This window comes from Podarcis liolepis (assembly GCF_965112155.1).
Source record: "Podarcis liolepis genome assembly, chromosome: 2".
Classification (NCBI taxonomy): Eukaryota; Metazoa; Chordata; class Lepidosauria; order Squamata; family Lacertidae; genus Podarcis; species Podarcis liolepis.
The window spans coordinates 7,205,144-7,227,519 of NC_139555.1; the positions used below are offsets into that span (position 1 = coordinate 7,205,144).

General features: G+C 43.7%; 1 long non-coding RNA gene across 1 annotated transcript in view; it reads right to left on the reverse strand.

Annotated features, from left to right (window-relative positions):
• Positions 1 to 7,828: 7,828 nt before the first annotated feature.
• Positions 7,829 to 22,376, reverse strand: part of LOC310698554 — a 61,101-nt gene continuing 46,553 nt past the window's right edge. Inside the window, exons 3-4 of the long non-coding RNA XR_014521602.1 lie at positions 9,468 to 10,610; positions 7,829 to 8,803 (exon numbers count right to left, since the gene is read on the reverse strand). This is a non-coding gene — a long non-coding RNA (uncharacterized lncRNA). The remainder of the gene's footprint in view (positions 8,804 to 9,467; positions 10,611 to 22,376) is intronic.

Consider the following 22,376-nt stretch of genomic DNA (forward strand, 5'->3'; position numbering starts at 1 on the left):
ACTGGTGTTTTCTTCTGGCTCAAACGTGCATTCATCTTCATGTTGTCAATGCACAATGAATATCTCCCCTGGGAGCAGAATGGTCATCTGTGATGGGCCACCCGTGGAGCTTAAATCTTTAGCTCAGGCTGTAAGAGAAGTGCCCATTGCTCTGAAAGATTCTCCCGAGGAGATTTAAGATCCACTTCTTGATCAGTGGAAACCATCACATGCCGCCATCTTGCGCATCCTGACAAATTAATGAAAGAACATTGTTTTTTCTTCTTCCTTGAGTCTAGTTATCTAAACTTCATGTGGATCTCTAGAATTTGGGTCAAAGAGTCATTGACCATGACGGTCCAGCTATACAAAATGGTCTCTGGGCATTTCCCTTGAAGAAATAGCAGCCACAACTTTTAGAGTTCTCACGTTGGCATTCTGAGTGATGAACTGCTAAAAAGCAAGGGCAAAATTTGCATTATTGATCCTAAGCATGATTACCCAAGTGCAAGTCATGATCTATTCAGTGGGACTTACTTCCAAGTGATCATGATTACAATAAGCCCTGTTAGACAAATTGGGACTTTCTTCTGAATAAGCGTGCTTAGAATTGCACCACTAATCTTGCAGACGTCAGCCAAATCCTTTAGCTTCCCTGCAAAGTTCTTACTCTGCACAGAGCAAATCGTTCTTTTGTGAGGGTTTGAGCACTTATTAAAATGCATGCGAGTGTATTAAACGAAAGCAGAATGACTGTCCAGAAAATAATTAGGATAAGCCCATGCCTATTGATCAAAGCCACACACAGTGTTCTCAATATGTGTTCGTAGCCAACCCTGATTTTACCCTTCTTGTATCACAGAGTTAACTTTTTCCACTTTGCTTTCTTAACCCTCTTACCTCCACTGCCACTGGCGCACTCAAATTGTGGGATGGCACACTTGGCAAGGACCAAAGAGAAGAACCAGCCCCAACTAGATTACACACCATCCTCTGCCCACCTCCATTTTTCTGTGCATGCATATTAGCCGTTGAGAAAGTTTTATAGTCTTATACATGTCCTTTATCATCACTAATGACTGTGACTTTTGCATAACCAAACAGCATTTTTCTGAATGTTGGGGAGGTGTGCGTGTTTAGACTGCGTGGTGTGTATGTTGCCTTTAAAATGCTTTGATGAATGTTACTTACTTGTGCTGCTAAGCAAATGTGATCCTCTTCCTCATAGTTTTGGGGTACCTTTTCATACCATGATCTGGTTTTTGTAAACTACATCTTCTTGTGTTCGGCACAGCACACCCTAGATTCTGCTGGGTCATATGCTTGTGCACAACCTTACTTGACAACCTAATGTAAACTTTGCCTTAACGGGGCAAAGATGTTGGATGGATCAGTACCTGTCAAATAAAACAGAAGCTAAAAAGCATCAACCTGAAAAGATTTACTTCCTGTATTGCCACACTAGTTCCTTTTGCTTCCCCCCCAACCCCAGATACATTGGTACCTCGGCTTAAGTACTTAATTTGTACCGGAGGTCCATTCTTAACCTGAAACTGTTCTTAACCTGAAGCACCACTTTAGCTAATGGGGCCTTCTACTGAGCACGATTTCTGTTCTCATCCTGAAGCAAAGTTCTTAACCTGAGGAACTATTTCTGGGTTAGTGGAGTCTGTAACCTGAAGCATATGTAACCCGAGGTAACACTGTACTGCTTTTCATTTTTTAAAAATGCATTTTGTAGAAAGCAGCAGTGCTATGATATAAGAAAATACAAGAGTACAGCCCGATTGATCAAGAGATTGTGCTGTAATCAGTGCAGGGGTGTAAGAAGGGGGGCAGTGGAAGCACACCACCCCGGGTACCCTCACTGAGGAGGGTGACATTCAGTGCACCACCTGCCCGTGACTCCCAAGCCTACCCTGAGCCATCAAGGTAAGAGGGGGAGCTGCGTCGCTTTGCCAACAGCATTCCTCCCATCCCACTTCATTCTGACAGCTTGGGGGAGGCTTGGGAGTCACGGGTGGGTGATGCACCGAATGTCCACCATGGGTGGCTTGCTCCATCCCTGTGGGCAGCTTGCTCCGCCCCCAGCTGCAGGGCGCATGCACCTCTCCAGGCACCCGAGCGGCTATCTCATGCCTGGGAGGGCACCCTCCATGCCATGCCCCCCTCGGGAGCGCGCCCACCATGGGCAGCACAGGCATATGCTGCACCTCTGAATCGGTGTGCTCTGTGACAATTCCCAAAGGCAGCTGAATAGTGCAGAGATGTCATTCTGCTTTTATATTCCAGGAATTCTTCCTTTTATTTTTATTACAAGCCAAGTAGAATCTATACAACCTCCCAGGGCAGGGAAATGCAACTGAGTCACTAAACAAAGCAGTGTGGAAGAAAAACTTTTCCAGTTCCTGCAAGCAGAAAAGACACCACATGGAAAATCCAATTTGTATTTAAGAACACAATGCAGTGATTTCCCTTAGTGGACCAAAGCAGCCGGAGCGAAACCGTAGCTCCAGCACAAACAGAAGCTCTTTGTGACCTTGGCACACTGATACGATGGGACGATAACATACCTCTGTTCCCTGCTTTGTTCTGTGACCTTGGATAAACCACTGGTGGGCAGGTGCTTATGAGCCATTGTACCTACACACTCGAGGGTTAGGGCGTGGAAGCGGTGATAGTGTGGCAAGCTGAGCCAGTCCTTATTTATGATGTGATCGCGTTGGTAGTAATGGCTGCTACTGACAGGTATCATGTAATGGCATGAAGCCAAGACTCGTGCAGCCCAGGACTGTAAAGATAAGGAAGCAGTGTGACAAGGAAGGAAGCAGAAGACAGGGTGGTGCATCTACAGCTGTGATCACACAGACACAATTTTCAGTAGAAATGGCCAAACTGGATAAGGCATTGCCATTTTTAAATTATTTTTATTATTTTAAAAATTCCTCTAGTACTCTTCATAGCTGTCAACTTACAGATTTGAAAATAAGGGACCAGCAGCCTCGAAAATAAGGGATCAACAGCCAAAATAAGGGATTTTAGTCAACCAGCAGCCAAACGAAGCCTCAAGTGATGGTTCCCATAGCGCAGCAACCCAGCAAAGGGGATGCAGCAAGGAAAGCCACCGTCACCTCTTCCCACTGGGAAGCGCTGAGCAAAGGCGAGTCCCCAGGCAAAGCAGCCGGTTTGATTGGCACAAGGCATGCAAGCTCCACCCCCCAGTCGTTCTTAGACTCCTTATTGGGTGAGCAACGCAGCCAAGCAACAAAGTTGGAGCCTCCCTCCTCCCTGGCTGGCAAGGAGGGAGGGAGAGGAGCTGCTTCCTTTGAAACCTGGGAAATTTAAGGGACATCATCAATAAGGGACAGCAGTGGGACACAGTGCTGGGATAAGGGAGTTTCCCACCAAATAAGGGACACTTGACAGCTATGGTACTCTTTCACCCGAGGATCACAGGGCGGTTTACAATATAAAAACACAAAAATATATAACATAGTTGATACTGCAGGGGGTTAGCCCAGAGGACCCTCGGGGTCACTTACAACTCTATGAGCAACAAAATGAAACAATAACTCTCACTTACTTTCTCTCTCTCTCTCTCTCTCTCTCTCTCACACACACACACACACACACACACAGTTTTAAAGGCTATAGATAGTTTAATTAGTCATGTACTCTGCCAGTACATACCTGATTTTTGTGAAACAAATAGCTGAGTGAGCTCCACAGGAGCTGGACCATGTCATGAGAGAGGGGGTTTTAATCCTTTTCCCACCATGCTAGTCCCAATGGCAGTCCCACCTCCACATGGTTTCTATTTTCATTCTCTTCTGGAGAGCCAGCGTGGTGTAGTGGTTAAGAGTGGTAGACTCGTAATCTGGTGAACCAGGTTCGCTTCCCCACTCCTCCACATGCAGCTGCTGGGTGACCTTGGGCTAGTCACAGTTCTCTGAAGTCTCTCAGCCTCACTCACCTCACAGAGTGTTTGTTGTGGGGGAGGAAGGGAAAGGAGAATGTTAGCCACTTTGAGACTCCTTAAAGGTAAAGGGACCACTGACCATTAGGTCCAGTCGTGGCCGACTCTGGGGCTGTGACGCTCATCTCGCTTTATTGGCCGAGGGAGCCGGCATACAGCTTCCGGGTCATGTGGCCAGCATGACTAAGCCACTTCTGGCGAACCATAGCAGTGCACGGAAATGCCGTTTACCTTCCTGCCGAAGCGGTTCCTAATTATCTACTTGCACTTTGACACGCTTTTGAACTGCTAGATTGGCAGGAGCAGGGACCAAGCAACGGGAGCTCACTCCATCGTGGGGATTCGAACCACCGACCTTCTGATCAGCAAGTCCTAGGCTCTGTGGTTTAACCCACAGCGCACCCCACGTCCCTTTGAGACTCCTTCAGGTAGTGATAAAGCGGGATATCAAATCCAAACTCTTCTTCTTCTGTGTTATAATAGTACACTATTTTTCCCCTCTGTAATGCTATGGGGCATATTCAATTTGACACAGCACAGGACTATGTCTATGAATACCAGTCACTGGGGAGCAACAACAGGAAAGGGCTAATGTGCTTATACTCTAACTGTGGGCTTTGCATAGGCATCTATCTGGTTGGCCACCAGACAAGACAGGCCTTCGTCTAATCCAGCAGAGCTCTTCTCTTCTTATGTATGTAGATCACAGTGTATATTCCGGTCACTGGCCAAGGGCCTGGGCTTTTTTCCTACAGCACATGGCAAGTAGCAAGTTGTCTTGTGGTACCCAGGTCAACCGAGCTATGAGTAGCAGCTACCAACTTTTTACAGTCCTGGAAAAGACAAGCCGGATTATCGTCTATTTGTGAAGCATTTTACCATGCACACATTTGCATCCCTAGATTAGGCATCTGTCAGTAACTCTAAGTGGGAATTATATTTACACTCTTTAAGATCCACTGGTGCATGACTATTCTTCAATGACTACTGGTGGAATTAATGAGATGTTTGCTGGATGAGTCAAAATATTTTTTTCCTCATGTTCATATCTGAGCCAGGAGGGAGAGAGAGGGGGGGGAGGGAGTGTCACGCTCCCCATTGGCCGTTGCAAGCCAAAGAGACCAGAGTATCAGGAAGGGGCTACAATAGGACCAGAAAGACTATGGCAGATAGAATCGTTACTGCATTCTACCTAGGGTAGGGGTTAGCCAGTGTGGTGACCTACAGATGTTTTGTCCCATCATCCCCAGCCAGCCTGGCCTGTAAGTCAAGGATGGTGCGAATGGTGGCCCAAGAGTCCAAAGGTCACCATACTGGCTATCCGCCTAGGGTGAAGTAATTTGAAGGTTCTTACTTGGTAGACAGATCCAAAGAATGTCAAGAGAAGCAAAAAAGAGAGGAGTTTTTAGAAGACTAGCAATATGTGTCAAGGGTTTCCAGGAAACATTTAATGTAGATCAGCAGTCAAGCTGTTCTGTAGGGATGACTCAATCTGTCAATTTCAGTTTCTCTAAGTCTTCCGATCTTAAGTTCCCCTCATTTCTGCATTCATCTGTTTTTTATTTATTTTTAAAAGGCCAAATGCAATCTCATACATACTCGTCACATTTATCCTGATACATATTTTGCATACAATTTTCCCTAACGTACACATTTTTGCAAGCAATTCTCTATAATATTTTTCCATGTTATTTTCACTAATACAAACATTTTTTGCACACTTTCCCTTAATATATACATTGGTATGCACATTTCCCACTGCATCTTGATTTGGGAACAGCAAATTACGCAGGTTTGCACAGAAATATGAAATGAATTGGGGAAGGAGGAAGAGACATAAAATACAATTTGCATGTCCCCATTTTATTTTCAAGAGCTTTCCCTTGGGTGGAATGTGACTGTGTCTCTTGCTTGCCTGGATGAAGAGATAGGTTGGGTGTGTTTCTCAAAATCTGACTTTGGTGTGACTGGAATGTAGGCTCCTGTACAAAAATAAGAGGCACATCTATTGCCCCACCCACTTTGGCCTCTGGTCCCACCCATCACATTTTCAAATCACATTGTTCAGAAGCACAGCTCACCAGTGTACTCCTGTACTTAGTGATAAACTGAGACTATTCCATATTTAGGAGTCACCTGTGTCATTATCATCAGAGGTGAATTTTTAATATAAGGGCAATGCTGAATATTCTCTTATTTTGATATTAGAGTCTTTCTATAAAATAGAGAGAGAGAGAGAGAGAGAGAGAGAGAGAGAGAGAGAGAGAGAGAGAGAGAGATGGGTTTCTTATGACCAAAAATATAAAAGAAAGCAAATACACCTTGATGACTGTCAGGTGCTGGTGGTGGTTGCTCGCGAGTAACCAGGCAGGACTCCGACCTGTCTTTTTACAGGTTTTATTGGTGCAAACTATATAGAGTGCAGAAACACAAAGTTCATAATAATAACAACAACAACAACAACAACAAATAAATAAATAAATAAATAAATAAATAAATTAATTTTTATTTATATCCCGCTCTCCCCCGCCCAAGCCGGGCTCAGGGCGGCTAACAACAATAAAATAATACAACATTCTAAAATCATTTCATAATAAAATTAATTCAAATCAAATTAATGGCAACCATTGGGCTAGAGTTCTGTGAAGATTGCCAAAGAAGGGAGTCAGGTTGTGCCCTGGCCAAAGGCCTGGTGGAACAGCTCTGTCTTGCAGGCCCTGTGGAAAGATGTCAAGTCCCGCAGGGCCCTAGTCTCTTGCGACAGAGCGTTTCACCAGATCGGAGCCACAGCTGAAAAAGCCGTGGCTCTGGTTAAGGCTAGCTTAGTCCATCCTAGCTGATATTCTTGCATTGTAAGGGGTTGGTCTAGATTGCCCCTGGGACCCTTCCAACTCTAAGCTTCCATGGTGCTATGACCTATTGTGGATGTATAAGGTGTATAATATATAATTGCACAGATCACCAACCATGAGAAAAATTAATAGTACACATAGATCATGTGCTGGTGCAAACACAAATACATAAATAAAACAAGTAGTCAATATATATGAAATAATTGTGGATCCATGCACAAATACAGCTGTTTTCACAGAATAATTATAAATTCACATGATGTGTTTTACTGTTTGATGGCCAGCAAAAAATAAATAAATCATTAATTCTCTATCATGTACTGTGGTACCTCGGGTTAAGTACTTAATTCATTCTGTGGTTTTTTTACCCTGTTTTTTTTAAATATATTTATTAAATTTTCAAAAATTATACAACAAAGACAAAAAAATACAAAAAATTAACAACACGTATAATTTCATTCACTTATTTTCTTTTAACTTATTTCTCGGACCTTCTCATACCTCCCCTTTTTGTATTCCAGTTCAAATTATTCATTCAGCAAATCCTCACCCTTAATTTTCACTTAATTTTACACCTTTCTTTCTTTTTGTTTTCCCCCAATTATCTTAATCATTTCAGCTGATAACCACTTAAATTCTTTCCAACATCAATTTAACATTCACTAATTTTATAATATTTCCCAAGATAGTCCTTAAATTTCTTCCAATCTTCTTCCGCCATCTCTCTTCCCTGGTTTCGGATTCTGCCGGTCATTTCTGCCAGTCCCATGTAGTCTATCACCTTCATCTGTCATTCTTCCAAGGTGGGTAAGTACTTAATTCATTCTGGAGGTCTGTTCTTAACCTGAAACTGTTCTTAACCTGAAGCACCACTTTAGCTAATGGGGCCTCCTGTTGCTGCTGCGCCGCCGGAGCATGATTTCTGTTCTCATCCTGAAGCAAAGTTCTTAACCTGAAGCACTATTTCTGGGTTAGTGGAGTGTGTAACCTGAAGCGTATGTAACCTTAGGTACCATTGTAATTTGTAGTATGAACTATGTCACTTGAAAATCATCTTGTCTGTGAGTCCTGCAAGACTCGCTCACTGCCTTGCTGGCGTTTCTTCACCTGGCCTCAGAAAGTGGGGTCCTGACTGACTCCAGCTACAAAAGCTGAGGCTACGGAACAGACTCTTGAGTTGGATAATTGTTTAGGGGTTTGGGGTGGGGGAAGGAATTTGTTGCTGTTATTGATAGTATTTGTTTTGTATCTATATTTTTAGAACTTATGATTTAATGTGGAAATTGCTCGATTTGGTTGTGTATATATTGTTTATGCCTGTTTTTGTAATATTTGTAATTATGTAAAACAATTCCATGTTTAGGGTTGCCATGTTTCAAAAAGTGGAAATCCGGACACAAAAAGTGATGAGTTGTTGTTGTTGTTGCTTTAGCCAGAGATTTTTTAAAGGAAATTTCTTTTTAGCTTAATTTTTAAGGAAATTTCCCAAAATCTACACTTTCGATACAGGTTGCCATATGTCTGGATTTTTCCAGACTTTTAAGCGATTTCTGCCCAGACACTGTTTTTGATGGCCGAATCCCTGCAGTGTCTGGGAAATTCTGGATGTTTAGCAACCCTTCCCATGTTGTAAGTTGTCAAGCATGGATTTAATCAGTGCTATTTTTCTAGATGTTGGGAAAGATGGAGGGCACAAGGAGAAGGGGATGACAGAGGACGAGATGGTTGGATAGTGTTCTCGAAGCTACCAGCATGCGTTTGACCAAACTGCGGGAGAAAGTTTCTAGAGAAAGGTGGCAGAACTCACCATGAACGCTTCCCTTGTTCTCTTATCATGGTAATGGCACCCACCTGAGAGGTGCCACAACTGAGTTCTGGTGAGTTCTGTCTTGTCTGGTTATTTATCACTTCAGGGGCAAGGGGGTCACAGGGCCTTGGTATGGAAGGGAGCTACGACATTGAAATCCCTGCTCAGCCATGAAAATCACAGTCTGACCTTGGACCAGTTACAGATAGGTAGCCGTGTTGGTCTGCCATAGTCAAAATAAAAAAATTCCTTCCAGTAGCACCTTAAAGACCAACTAAGTTAGTTCTTGGTATGAGCTTTCGTGTGCATGCACACTTCTTCAGATAACCTGAAACAGAAGTTGCCAGCTCCTTCTATATAGTGAGAAGGTGGGGAGGGGTATTACTCAGAAGGGTGGTGGGAAACTTAAACCATGGAGAGACCTGATTTGAACAAAGACATTGGATTCTTATCCCATTATACACGACTAAGCCATTTCTCACCTTCTCACCCCTTGCCTTTTCCTGTAAGACCTATTACAGTCGTTAAGAGTCGTCAACAGGCTCATGTCAGCTATGTGCCAATCTCCCATTCCCACCACCCTTCTGAGTAATACCCCTCCCCACCTTCTCACTATATAGAAGGATCTGGCAACTTCTGTTTCAGTGTATCTGAAGAAGTGTGCATGCACACGAAAGCTTATACCAAGAACTAACTTAGTTGGTCTTTAAGGTGCTACAGGAAGGATTTTTTTTATTCTGGCAACTTCTGTTTCAGTGTATCTGAAGAAGTGTGCATGCACACGAAAGCTCATACCAAGAACTAACTTAGCTGGTCTTTAAGGTGCTACTGGAAGGAATTTTTTTATTTTGACCTTGGACCAGTCACTCAGTCGAACTCACAACTGAGAGCAAAATGAGGGAAATGCTGCCACAACACCATGAGCTCTAAGGAAAAGGATCAGATTTTAAAAACAAGTAGTATGTCAAACAGAGCTTGGGAACCTGTGGACCTCCAGATGCTGTTGGACTCCAGATACCATCATCCCTTGTCCATGCTGGCTGGAGCTGATGGGAGCTGAACAAGGTCTGGTGGGCCAATCCCAACATATATAAACTCAATTTAGAGGTTTATCTACAATCAAACATGCTTGTAGATGGAACAGGCCATATTGGATTATTACACAATGAGCAGATAAGATGCCAGGGTGGAAGGAAGCATGGCCAGTGGGAAGAAGACACTTGGATTCTCCAGTGGGCTGACACTCAGAGCACCCTTAGTAAGAGCCTTGCACACAAGTCATGGTGCCTTTGTTGGGCATGGCTAAGACAATTGGTGTCTCCTAAATTCTGCCCTGTGGTACTGAATATGCCCAAAGATAAAGTGGTAACTTAAACCCCACTGGAATGTGCATTTATGCCAACTCCTCTTTGGAAACCTGACTCAAAGAATCACAAGCCACCTAATAAAATGACAATGGAAAGGGTGTGCCTGGCAATTAGCAGCTGTCAAAAATGTTGGCTGTCACGAGAAAGGCATATGGGAAAAGCAGCAAAGGTGAATGAACTTTATGATCTCTGAAATGCATTTTATTCTTAATTGAAACTGGAATGGCTGAGTCAGCTGCCCTCTGTATTAAGAAAGAGCTCATGCAGAATGAGACTGAAGCTTTGAGCAACTGTAAGGTTCAGATTTTCTGTTTCTAAGATGAATCTGATGTCTGGTGATCTGGGTAAAGCAGTACTGGCACCTCTTTTTTCTTGTTGTTAAAAAGTGTGGCACTTACTTCATGGTGAATACCACCACCTATTTTTCTAGGGCATTATGATGTTTAAACAGGCACCACTTAGGTCCCCAGTAGCACTTTCCCAGACAATAGCAGACAGAACCCCACCACAATGTCTCCTATTTTCTTCAAGTTGTGGTTTGGCATGCTGGGGCTGGCCAGGTGTGTGAGTTGTCTCCTCTGGAGAGTACATTGTGGCAGTGCCCAGCAGGAATGCCAGAAGGTATCAGCCTAAAGAAGAGTGAGCAATAAGAACAAAACGGAATTAGGCGCTGTCCTTACCCAATGATTCATCCAGAAAAGGCCTGGAGGCAGAGGGTGGGTAATTCAGAGGAGGAACGGACAAATGAGATGTGATGTTCATTGCGTCGATGATACTAGTGTACATGTTTTTGGTTATGAAACCACCCTGACAAAAATGCCTCCCAAAGCTGTGGTTGATACAGTTGTATTTCATTTTAACACAATTGCATTTCATAGTCTCCTATTTGCATATTTTTTTAAGGGACTCTCTCCTTTGTACCAATCTATGGGTTTCCTGTGGATTCTGTTTGCATAGCAGAACACGTGCACATCAACAGGCCCGGCCCAACTATTAGACAAAGTGAGACACAGCCACTCCAGGCATCTCCTTTGGGGTATCATGAGCAGACAGGATATTGCTGTTTAATTTGTTGTTGTATTTTTACTTCCGGGGAGAGTCACTTTGGGGATTTTATATTGCAAACCACCCTGTGATCCTCAGATTAAGGGCAGGATAGAAATCTAATAATATCAACATACTTTTCTGCTTTAGGCTGCCAAAATAACCATACTAGTCTTGGGTGTCACATGTTTTGATTTAGGAGGTGGCATTTGCCCTTCTGCCTCAGGCAGCCAAATGCCTTGGGACAGCCATTTGAATGCTAACTACAGAGAGAGAGAGAGAGAGAGAGAGAGAGAGAGAGAGAGAGAGAGAGCCTACGGTGTAGAAGTCCATAGCATTCCTACCCTAAGAGGTTTTTTCTTCTTCCATAGCCACAGCAGCCTTGAACCTAACAGACTCCACCCATTGCTCTCAAACCCATTGCGCTCTCTCCTCCCCTCTCCAGTCCACTGCAGTGACAGACTTTGGGTTTTAACATTTCAGCAGCCACTAGACAAGAGATTTGGGGTAAAATATACAGGTTTCATCATGGGAGAAGTTATGGAGAACCAATGTGAAATTTACAGCATGTTGTACATTAAAAGAAAACTATATGAAAATGATGTACCATTGGTATTTAAGTTAGCAAAAATCTTTAAGACAGGTACAAATATCTGTTGGAAATGTAAAGAAAAAGAAGGCACCTTTTATCCTATGTGGTGGACATGCAAGGTAATAAAAGCATTCTGGGACATGATACATAATGAACTGGAAAAAATGTTTAAAAAAACTTTTACACACAAAAACCCCAGAAGCTTTTCTATTAGGAATTTTAGGTTCTGAAATTCCAAGGGAACAGAAAAGACTGTTCATGTATGGGACGATAGCTGCGCATATGTTGCTAGCCCAGAGATGGAAAGAAGACGAAGTCCCTACCAGAGAAGAATGGCAGATCAAGTCGATGGATTATGCCGAAATGACAAAAATGGCCGGAAAGATCAGAAATCAGGAAGACCAAAATTTTAACAAAGAATGGGGAAAATTTATAATTCACCTTAGAAACCAAAATCAAATTTGAAAAAAATGAAATTTGAAAAAAAAACAGCAGCACCTTGTGTGACACCAAAATTCAGACCCCTGCCTCCCACCTTCTGTTGCTCACCACTGTTGCACCACCCCCTGTGGCACCCTCTCAGCTCGGTGCCCAGTGTGGGTGAATCAGTTGCACTCCCCTAAATCTGTCTCCACCTGCTGCTTCCTAAATCTGTTGCTGAACCTCTACCTTCAGAACTACACTCCTGCCCTCACTATTTCTCCCTCTCTGTTCTGAACTCCTGGCTTTTCTAACACAGGAAGGTATCCTCTCCCTTTAATCCCCTTGTGTTAATGACCCATTACCCCAGACTAACACCTCCAAAGAAATTAGTCCAAATTAATTAGCACCAGTCTGCCTTAATTAACCCTAATCACATGCTAATTTCAGAAATGCCTAATACACAGCTCAATTACACACATGGGTCTGTCATCCCGTTTTAACACACAAGCTCTAATTAAATTCTAACATTTACTGAGCCCAGACATTTACCACCCACAAACCCATGGAATTTCACCCATGCTGGATGGGGATGATGGGAGTTGGAGTCCAACATTTGTTGTTTAGTAGTTTAGTCATGTCCGACTCTTCGTGACCCCATGGACCAGAGCACGCCAGGCACTTCGGTCTTCCACTGTCTCCCGCAGTTTGGTCAGACTCATGCTGGTAGCTTCGAGAACACTGTTCAACCATCTCGTCCTCTGTCGTCCCCTTCTCCTTGTGCCCTCCATCTTTCCCAACATCAGGGTCTTTTCCAGGGAGTCTTCTCTTCTCACGAGGTGGCCAAAGTATTGGAGCCTCAGCTTCAGGATCTGTCCTTCCAGTGAGCACTCAGGGTTGATTTCCTTAAGAATGGATGCGTTTGAGTCCAACATTGGAAAGGCCACATAGTTCATAGCCTAGAACAGAACACAGAATCCTATGCAATACATAGGTTCTCCTCAGCCCACAAGCCAATGTAGACATGGTTTCCTGAAGACATTGTGCTAGCTTTTAGCTGAATTTGGCTCAGACCATTTTAGCCCCATCATCATTACTTCAATTTCACAGCTGGGAAAAATAATGAGAGGTGCCCAGAATTTGGTTCGAGATGTTCAGTTGACATGGAGGGAAGTATGCTACAAACAGGTTCTCTCAAGTTGCCCTGGCTGGATTCTAAGTGGTAATGGCCCTGGCAAATCCAACATATATTTCAAAAGTAAGTTGTCAAAGGCATCCAGCACAGTCATATTTAATTTCAAAGGAGGAAATTGCCTCAAAAATGAAGAGAAATGTTAAGAGGGAAGTAGAAATGAAGAGCTGGCCAGATCAAATTTCTCCTAGTTGTCTATGATTTGTATAAGCTGCTTTTATGAGCATGGAGCAAAATAAAAACTGTCACTAACTATTTGAGAACTTTCTGCACAAAACATTGCAGACCTTGACAAATGGGCAAGAAAATCTGCAGAGAATGAAAAGAATGCTTGTAAACCCTTGGTGCTCATTACCTGCAGAGAACCTTGTTTTGGGTTATGCAGCACTGTACAGTGCCTTTTCTGCAATATTTAGTAGTTAACAGCACAGATAGTTGAAGATCTATGGGGGCAAGTTGTGACTATTCAGTGGGAAAAGAATTTTCCACTGAAAATTTCCACTGAAATTTATCTGCATTAACAGAGATCTGGAAGACACAGATATATTAAAGCAGGCATTTCCAAAGTCCATTTCGGGGGCATAATCCAGCCTGCCAGGCAGTTTAATCCGGCCCCTGTGACAGTTTATTTCCTGGGGTAAAATACTAAAAAAAAAACCTTAACAACTTCAATCCTAAAAAAAGTTCAACAACTTTTGGTTGGCCCCTTCACTTCATCAAATCTGGCCCTCTTTGAAAAAAGTTTGGACACCACAGTCTTCATCCTACCCCAGTCTTTGGTGTTGGTCAAAAATGCCTAAGGGTGCTTTGCAGCATGTTTCTTGACTCATTTGCTTGAATCACATGGAACCTTTTGAAATGCAAAAACCTTTGAGAAGGGGTTCAATCAATCTCTCCTTACAGTGCAATATAGATCATATAGCACAATGATGGGGAACCTTTGGCCCTCCAGATGTTGCTGAACTGCAAGCATGGCCAAAGGCCCAGGAATGATGGGAATTGTAGTTCGGCAACATCTGGAGGGCTAAAAGTTCCCCTGCACGGCTATAGCAGAAAGAAGTGAATGTGACCATCAAGAAGTTCATAGAATCATAGAATCATAGAGTTGGAAGAGACCACAAGGGCCATTGAGTCCAACCCCCTGCCAAGCAGGAAACACCATCAGAGCACTCCTGACATATGGTTGCCAAGCCTCTGCTTAAAGACCTCCAAAGTAGGAGACTCCACCACACTCCTTGGCAGCAAATTCCACTGTCAAACAGCTTTAGGAAGTTCTTCCTAATGTTTAGGTGGAATCTTCTTTCTTGTAGTTTGGATCCATTGCTCCGTGTCCGCTTCTCTGGAGCAGCAGAAAACAACCTTTCTCCCTCCTCTATGTGACATCCTTTTATATATTTGAACATGGCTATCATATCACCCCTTAACCTCCTCTTCTCCAGGCTAAACATGCCCAGCTCCCTTAGCCGTTCCTCATAAGGCATTGTTTCCAGGCCTTTGACCATTTTGGTTGCCCTCCTCTGGACACGTTCCAGTTTGTCAGTGTCCTTCTTGAATTGTGGTGCCCAGAACTGGACACAGTACTCCAGGTGAGGTCTGACCAGAGCAAAATACAGTGGCACTATTACTTCCCTTGATCTAGATGCTATACTCCTATTGATGCATATTGATGAAGTTGTTGGACTCCAGCTCCCATCACCCCCCCCCAACCATGAATGGTCAATAGTCAGGGATAATGGGATCTGTAGCCAAGAGGTTCCCCTATTCCTATCCTGTAGGTTGATCTATTGGGGATAATCCGTGCTCCAAAACCGGTTTTGCTACTCTTACAGAAACTCTGCCTCCTGCTTTCCTTCCAAAAATTCACCCATCTCACCTAAACAGCAATCTCCAAAATTTGCCCAGACATTTATCTTTAGGGGAAATTTAGCCACTTTGTATAGTCAATCCCTTAGGGATGTGGATTCAGCCCGAGGCCCTTCTGATCCCTTCCAGTTCTCTGATTCTGTGAAGGAAGAAGTAACTGCCACCATGATGGCTATCTGAAGGTAACAAGATTTTTAAGACTAGGAAGAAACCACAAATAGGCTTTGGAATCCAGCCAGGACAACTTGGCGAACCAACTTGTAACATAATCCCTTCCATGCCAACTAAGCTGAACATGTTAGGTGTTAACTGACCAGGAGAGAGAGAGATTGAGAGAGAGAGAGAGAGAGAGAGAGAGAGAGAGAGAGAGAGAGAGAGAGTGTTACCCCAAAACATGGTAATGTACAGAGTAGTATGTCAGGGAGTAGTACAAAATGAACCAGAGTAAATGGCTTGTAACTTGAGTGGAGCTACAATTATTTCCCCTCCCCTTCCCCTTCCCCATCTGTTTTATATAATACATAAAGCACAGGGCTATTCTCAGAATTATGAATTACAGATAAAGCCAGCTCTCAGAATTATGAATCAAGGGATTAAAATACATACTCAACAAAGGCCTTTGTTAAACCACACTGAACACGAGATATATATTTTTTTATTTGCCTCTTTCTTTTGGAGACTTCTGAGAACTTGTCCCAAGCCCTTTCCCCCCTGGAGCCACCATTTTAATTTCCTGCAACAGGAGCTGATCTTGATGGCATTTGCCAGAGTTTTTCCTTTGCTAACAGGGACAGCCGAAGACATTTTGAGGTGAAGCACAAAATGGCATCACCCTCCGTGCCAGGGAAGAAGGGGTGAGTGAAGGTCTGCATCAGGAATGTTAATGGAAAAATCTGAGGGCTCTCTTGGACAAAAACAAAGACACCAACCAGGATAACTTGGAGCAAAACAGCAGCCTGTAGGCTTGGCCTTTAATGAACTGTTGCAACAGGGTGTTCCCCTCACTAGCAAGAGAGAGGAAAGACCCAGAAAGATGGTGTGCCAGACCTTATAAAAACTTTTGAAATTCCCCTCCTCTAGGTCAAGCCCACCCCCAGAAACATCATGCATACATTACAGAAAGGAGGGGTTGACATCATGCATACATTACAGAAAGGGGTTGACACCATGCATACATTACAGAAAGGGGTTGACACCATGCATACATTACAGAAAGGGGTTGAGGGAGGAGTTGTGGTGGTAACCTGAGTGTCCTGTCACCTGGCTGGTTCTTTCTTTCCCCCTCCCCATGAGTACTTTCCAGGTGACAAAGGGGAGTTTGCAGTTTCCTGCCCCCAGAGGGAAAATCTGATTATTGTCCTTTGTTTCAGTCTGTGCTGAATCCACTCCCATATGCAAGTTCTTTGTCTTTTTGATTGTCTTCTGTCTGGGATTATCAGGGCTGACATAGCAACTGGGCAGGGCTCCTGTGGATGTGCTGGTATGCTGAAGGGATTATGGCTGACCAGAACCGAGCCACCCCCCTTTGATAGTCCTTGTCACATGGAGTAAAATAAAATGGAACAGTGCAAATCCGATGTATGGTTGATTTTCTATGAATTTATAACAGAAATGTGGCGTATGTAGTGTGTGAGTGTGAGTGCGTGTGAAGTTTGTGCAAACAGAATGATTGGGGTGGGGGGGTTCCTGCTACAGGAACAAGGGAGAAACGAAGATCTACATCAGGGTCTGCTGCCCCTGTGGATCCTGGCACCTGAGATGGTCATCTTACTGTGCCTGTTTGTTATGAAGCTCTCTATCATTGGATAGGCTCTTCTGAAGGTAGGAATCAGGGCTTATAGTCCTCCTGTAGAATGTGTTAATGCAGGGATCTGTTTCAGCAGGAAACAAAGCAGAAAGTGCTTTTGTATTATTTGGATTGAGTTGAGCCAATGAGATAAGAAAGTATACAATGTTTAGAAGACATCTGAAAGCAGTCCTATATGAAGATTTTTTTTAAAAAGTTCAGCGTTTTACTATGTTTCTATATATGTTGGAAGCCACCTAGAGTGACTGGGGCAACCCAGTCAGGTGGATGAGGAATAATAATAATAATAATAATAATAATAATAATAATAATAATGGAATAGGATGTCCCTATTTTCACTGGAGAAACGCTGGAGGGTGTGCCATCTATGCGCATCCCATTTTACAAGAAATAAGCAGGGCAGGTGCCTTCACCAAGGGACCTGCAATCTTAAAACAGGCACAGGAAGACAACAGGGGGAATGAGATGGTGAAGTGATGAGTAGCTATGGCCTCTTCCATTCAGAAGAGCAAATACCTGACACAGACAGGGTTCAAGTCAGATTTATATGAAGGATATCATATAACTACACACACAGGGGGGGGGGGAGAGAGATATGCCTCAGCTGCGGTAACTTGGAGTTGGGGAGGTTTCCTCCCCCCTGCCCTCCAAATACTATCTGGGGTGGCCATCTCTGTTCATCTAAATAATGAGGAACAACCTATGCCTGTGAGTGACAGGATGCTAAGTGTCGCAGTAGAGGAATTGTCCGGATTACCATGAGGGGCAAAAGGGAACATCCCCCTAGGCCACATGGCCATTGACCATGGGGATTTTATTTCCCCCTTAAGTCTGAGGCATGTGAGCCGGTTGGCTTGGATGAGTCACCTTCTAAGTATTTGTTCTGCCAGCTCTTTTACGTGGTGCACCTGCTCTGTGGTTTGTGCACTGTGTCAGCAAAGTTTAGGCAACACGATGACCATGTGCATACGCAATAAACAATCTTGATAGAATTCCTTCTCACTATAACAAGTACAGATTGAAACTTTAGTCTCAAAGTCTCTGAAGATCTTTAAATGAAGCGAGGTACCAGACGCGGGTGGTGCTGTGGGTTAAACCACGGAGCCTAGGACTTGCCGATCAGAAGGTCGGCGGTTTGAATCCCCGTGACGGGGTGAGCTCCCGTTGCTCGGTCCCAGCTCCTGCCAACCTAGCAGTTCGAAAGCACATCAAAGTGCAAGTAGATAAATAGGTACCGCTCTGGCGGGAAGGTAAACGGCATTTCCGTGCACTGCTCTGGTTCGCCAGAAGTGGCTTAGTCATGCTGGCCACATGACCCGGAAGCTATACGCTGGCTCCCTCGGCCAATAAAGCAAGATGAGCGTCGCAACCCCAGAGTCGGTCACGACTGGACCTAATGGTCAGGGGTCCCTTTACCTTTACCTTACCAGTCTTTGTACAATGAAAGACTAGCTGTGAAGCTTTGTGTATTCAGCAATTATGATGTCCAACAGTGGTCAATATCCGGAATAACTGTTCACTGTTCAGATTCAGTTTGTACTTGTTATAGTTTGAAGGAATTCCATAAAGACTGTTTATTGCGTATGGACATGGTCATCGTGTTACCTAAACTTTGCTGACGTACTCTTTGCAACACAGGGGTTTGTGCACTGTGGTCAGGATCACATAGGTGCTGCAATGACTCCTACAGGTGTGAAGAGGCTTGGTGGGGGAAAGCCCTTAGCTATGTTTGGCTATGACAAATGTTTCTGTTTAGACTCTACTCTCAAAATGAGGCATCAAATATACTAATAAGCCTCAATACACCCATTGCAGCTATTCATTCCGAGAGCTGCTACAGGCACCTGGGCTACAAGGGCTCTCATTGTCCCAGATTTCCAAGAAAATCACATCCAACTTTACTGTTACACCCAGATTCCTCACAGCGCCTTACTTTTACTTCCGTAGCCAGAGGAAAAATTGTGTTACCAGAGCATTTTAGTTCCTTAACGACTCATCTGCTGTTCCCCGCAGGGGGAACAAGGGGACAGAAGGCAAGCTAAAGAGAGGAAGAGGGAAGGACAATTAAAAACAGTCATATCAATTTGCTATGTAAATCAGAGCTGCATCTTAGCATCTTAACTCTAAATATTTATTCCCAGTGTTTTTTTCTGGGGGGGGGGGATGTAGGAGTATGCATACCCCTAAACATTTTGCAAATCTAGGTTTGGCCTCATTGAGGGGCAATATTTCAATAAAATCAGAGTACTCCTAAACATTTTTTAAGAAAAAAAAGCCCTGTTTATTCCTAGAAACTATTGGTTTCAATAGAAGGTAAATAGAATAAAATAGAAGGTAACTTCTATTTTATCATGTATTTTTAATTGTAATTGTAAACAGCATAAAGTAAAATCTCATGGAAAAAACTTTATAAAAAATGTTTAATTAAAAAAAAAGACCTTCTAAATATTGATTACATTTTAATCCTGCCTTCCTCTAAAGCAGCCTTCCCTAACCAGGTGTCCTTCAGATGTTTTGTTGTTGGGCTACAACTCCCATCATGCTTGACCATGCTGGGTGTCACACCGCTGTCAGGCAAGGGATGTCCAGAGCAGGATTCCTCAACCTCGTCCCTCCAGATGGTTTTGGCCTACAACTCCCATGATCCCTAGCTAATGGGACCAGTGGTCAGGGATGATGGGAATTGTAGTATCAAAATATCTGGAGGGCCGAGGTTGAGGAAGTCTGGTCCAGAGTGAGGAATTAAGTCTTTATTGTCAAAAGTACACTTACAGGCAGGACATTTTTTCTGCCCGAACTCATCAGAATTCAGTTCTAACCCCTCTCAGGTGGGCTCCATTGCCATTATAAGAGAACAAAGGAGGCATTAGCACCTCTTTTTCTAGAAAACTGGCACTGCTTGTTAGAGAAAGGCATGTCCATCAGTCCTACATCTCTCAGATGTGCAACAAATGGGGCAGTTGTCCCAAAAGACGAAACATTTGTAATAACATGACACTGAATTCTGCCCATTGTGACTGACTTTTGGCCAACCAGTGAGCTTCATGACTTTGTAGAGGTTGGATCTCTCCCTCAACAGTAGGAATAAGTGGATCTGTCAATTTTGGTGTCTCATTTTCCCAGTGTTAAGTTCAGTTCTACGTACTTACACACCAGTTTGCGATATTGGGTGAAAGTCAACAAAGTTTTATTCAAATTAAATTTACAGTATTCTCAGAAATTGAAATGAGCAAACCTAAAATCATGTTCATTAATTTCGATGTGTCTACTGAGTGAAAGTGAGTTAAATATCACCCCTTTTTTAAAAAAAAGTAATCATGCAAATTCATCAGCATTTTAACGCAAATTTATCTGCAGATTTCCCCTAATATACCCATTTTTGCCAACCAATTTCCCCAAATATAATGCATTCTTATAAACACTTCAGCCTGGTATATGCATTTTAGCACACATTACTTGGTTAGAGAACTGCTTTGCAAAATTCAGAGCAGTGTGAATGTTAAAAGATGGCTTTCTTTCAGTTGGTGTATTGTTTTGAAAAGCACAAACTAGGTTGATTCGCCTCGAAATGCGGGCTTTCCTATCCAACACTCTGCATCCACAACACAACATTTGTTCTGGCATCACGTATTTAGGCTCACAGGGCCGTTCAATATATCGCCCGAGCCAGCTCAAGAGCAGAAGGCAGCAAATCTCTCAAAAGAGAAGGCAGAGTCAGTCACAAACTAGCAATACTCAGGGTCTCTTCCAATTCGGCAATTCTATGATTCTAACACGTGCATGATACTGACCTCATCCCAGATGTGCCACCTAAAGGTACACACCCTGCCCTGTGCACACACGGGCAGGCAGACACATGTAAACACTGTGCAGAGAAAGAGTACTGTTTATTTGACCTTTGGCTGTCAGAATAATGGTTCGCTGAAGCTTAGAGCAGAGCACAAAGTATGTGTGAGTGTGTGTGTGTGTGTGTGTTTGTTGGCAGGCTGCCGGATTACCCTTGCATACTCTGTAGCCTGCACATGCCTTTGCTATTATCGTTCTGGATGCAACCATTAACCACACTTCAGATGCCAATTGTGCCGAGTCCGTGCCTAATAATATAAAACATTCACAATGCAACTATAAGGATGATCGTCATCATGTGTGAGTGTCTGGAGGCGGTTGGAGGATGGATGGCGGCTAACAGATTGAGATTGAATCCTGACAAGACAGAAGTACTATTTCTGGGGGACAGGAGGCGGGCAGGTGTGGGGGATTCCCTGGTCCTGAATGGGGTAACCGTGCCCCTGAAGGACCAGGTGCGCAGCCTGGGAGTCATTTTGGACTCACAGCTGTCCATGGAGGCACAGGTTAAATCCGTGTCCAGGGCAGCTGTGTACCAGCTCCATCTGGTACGTAGGCTGAGACTCTATCTGCCCGCAGACTGCCTCGCCAGAGTGGTGCATGCTCTGGTTATCTCCCGCTTGGACTACTGCAATGCGCTCTATGTGGGGCTACCTTTGAAGGTGACTTGGAAACTACAACTAATCCAGAATGTGGCAGCTAGACTGGTGACTGGGAGTGGCCGCCGAGACCACATAACACCAGTCTTGAAAGACCTTCATTGGCTCCCAGTACGTTTCCAATCACAATTCAAAATGTTGGTGCTGACCTTTAAAGCCCTAAACGGCCTTGGTCCAGTATACCTGAAGGAGCGTCTCCACCTCCATCGTTTTGCACGGACGCTGAGGTCCAGCGCCGAGGGCCTTCTGGCAGTTCCCTCACTGCGAGAAGTCAGGTTACAGGGAACCAGACAGAGGGCCTTCTTGGTAGTGGCGTCCGCCCTGTGGAACGCCCTTCCATCAGATGTCAAAGAGAAAAATAACTACCAAACCTTTAGAAGAGATCTGAAGGCAACCCTGTTTAGGGAAGCTTTTAATGTTTGATGTATTACGGTATTTTAATATTTTGTTGGAAGCTGCCCAGAGTGGCTGGGGAAGCCCAGCCAGATGGGCGGGGTATAAATAATAAATTATTATTATTACTATTATTATTATTATTATTATTATTATTATTATTATTATTACCCTAGCATTGAAGCATTGAACCCTAGCATTAAGCATTGAAAAGTGGCTTAATTTTTCCCCCCTGGCAAAGCCTTACCTATTTCAGTCCTCATCTGCCTGTGGAATCTCCAGCCTTTTCTGTTTGGTGACCCACCCCCCTGGATTTGCTCTGGCAGTCAAATCCTTGCCTGGCCATTCGGACTTGCCGCACAGCCCTGGCTGAGTTGCTGTCCCAACCTCAGCTTTTTCCCTGTAAAATCGGCACTCTCAGAACCTGCCCCATAAAGATCTTTTGGGGACAGATAAAGATTGTGACGTCGAACACCGGTTTGACAATAAACCAAGTAAACAGCTGGTTAGTTCAAATCTATTTCATGGCTTTGGGGTTTTTATTCTGGTCTTTTAAAACAGTCAGGCCACAATGCTACC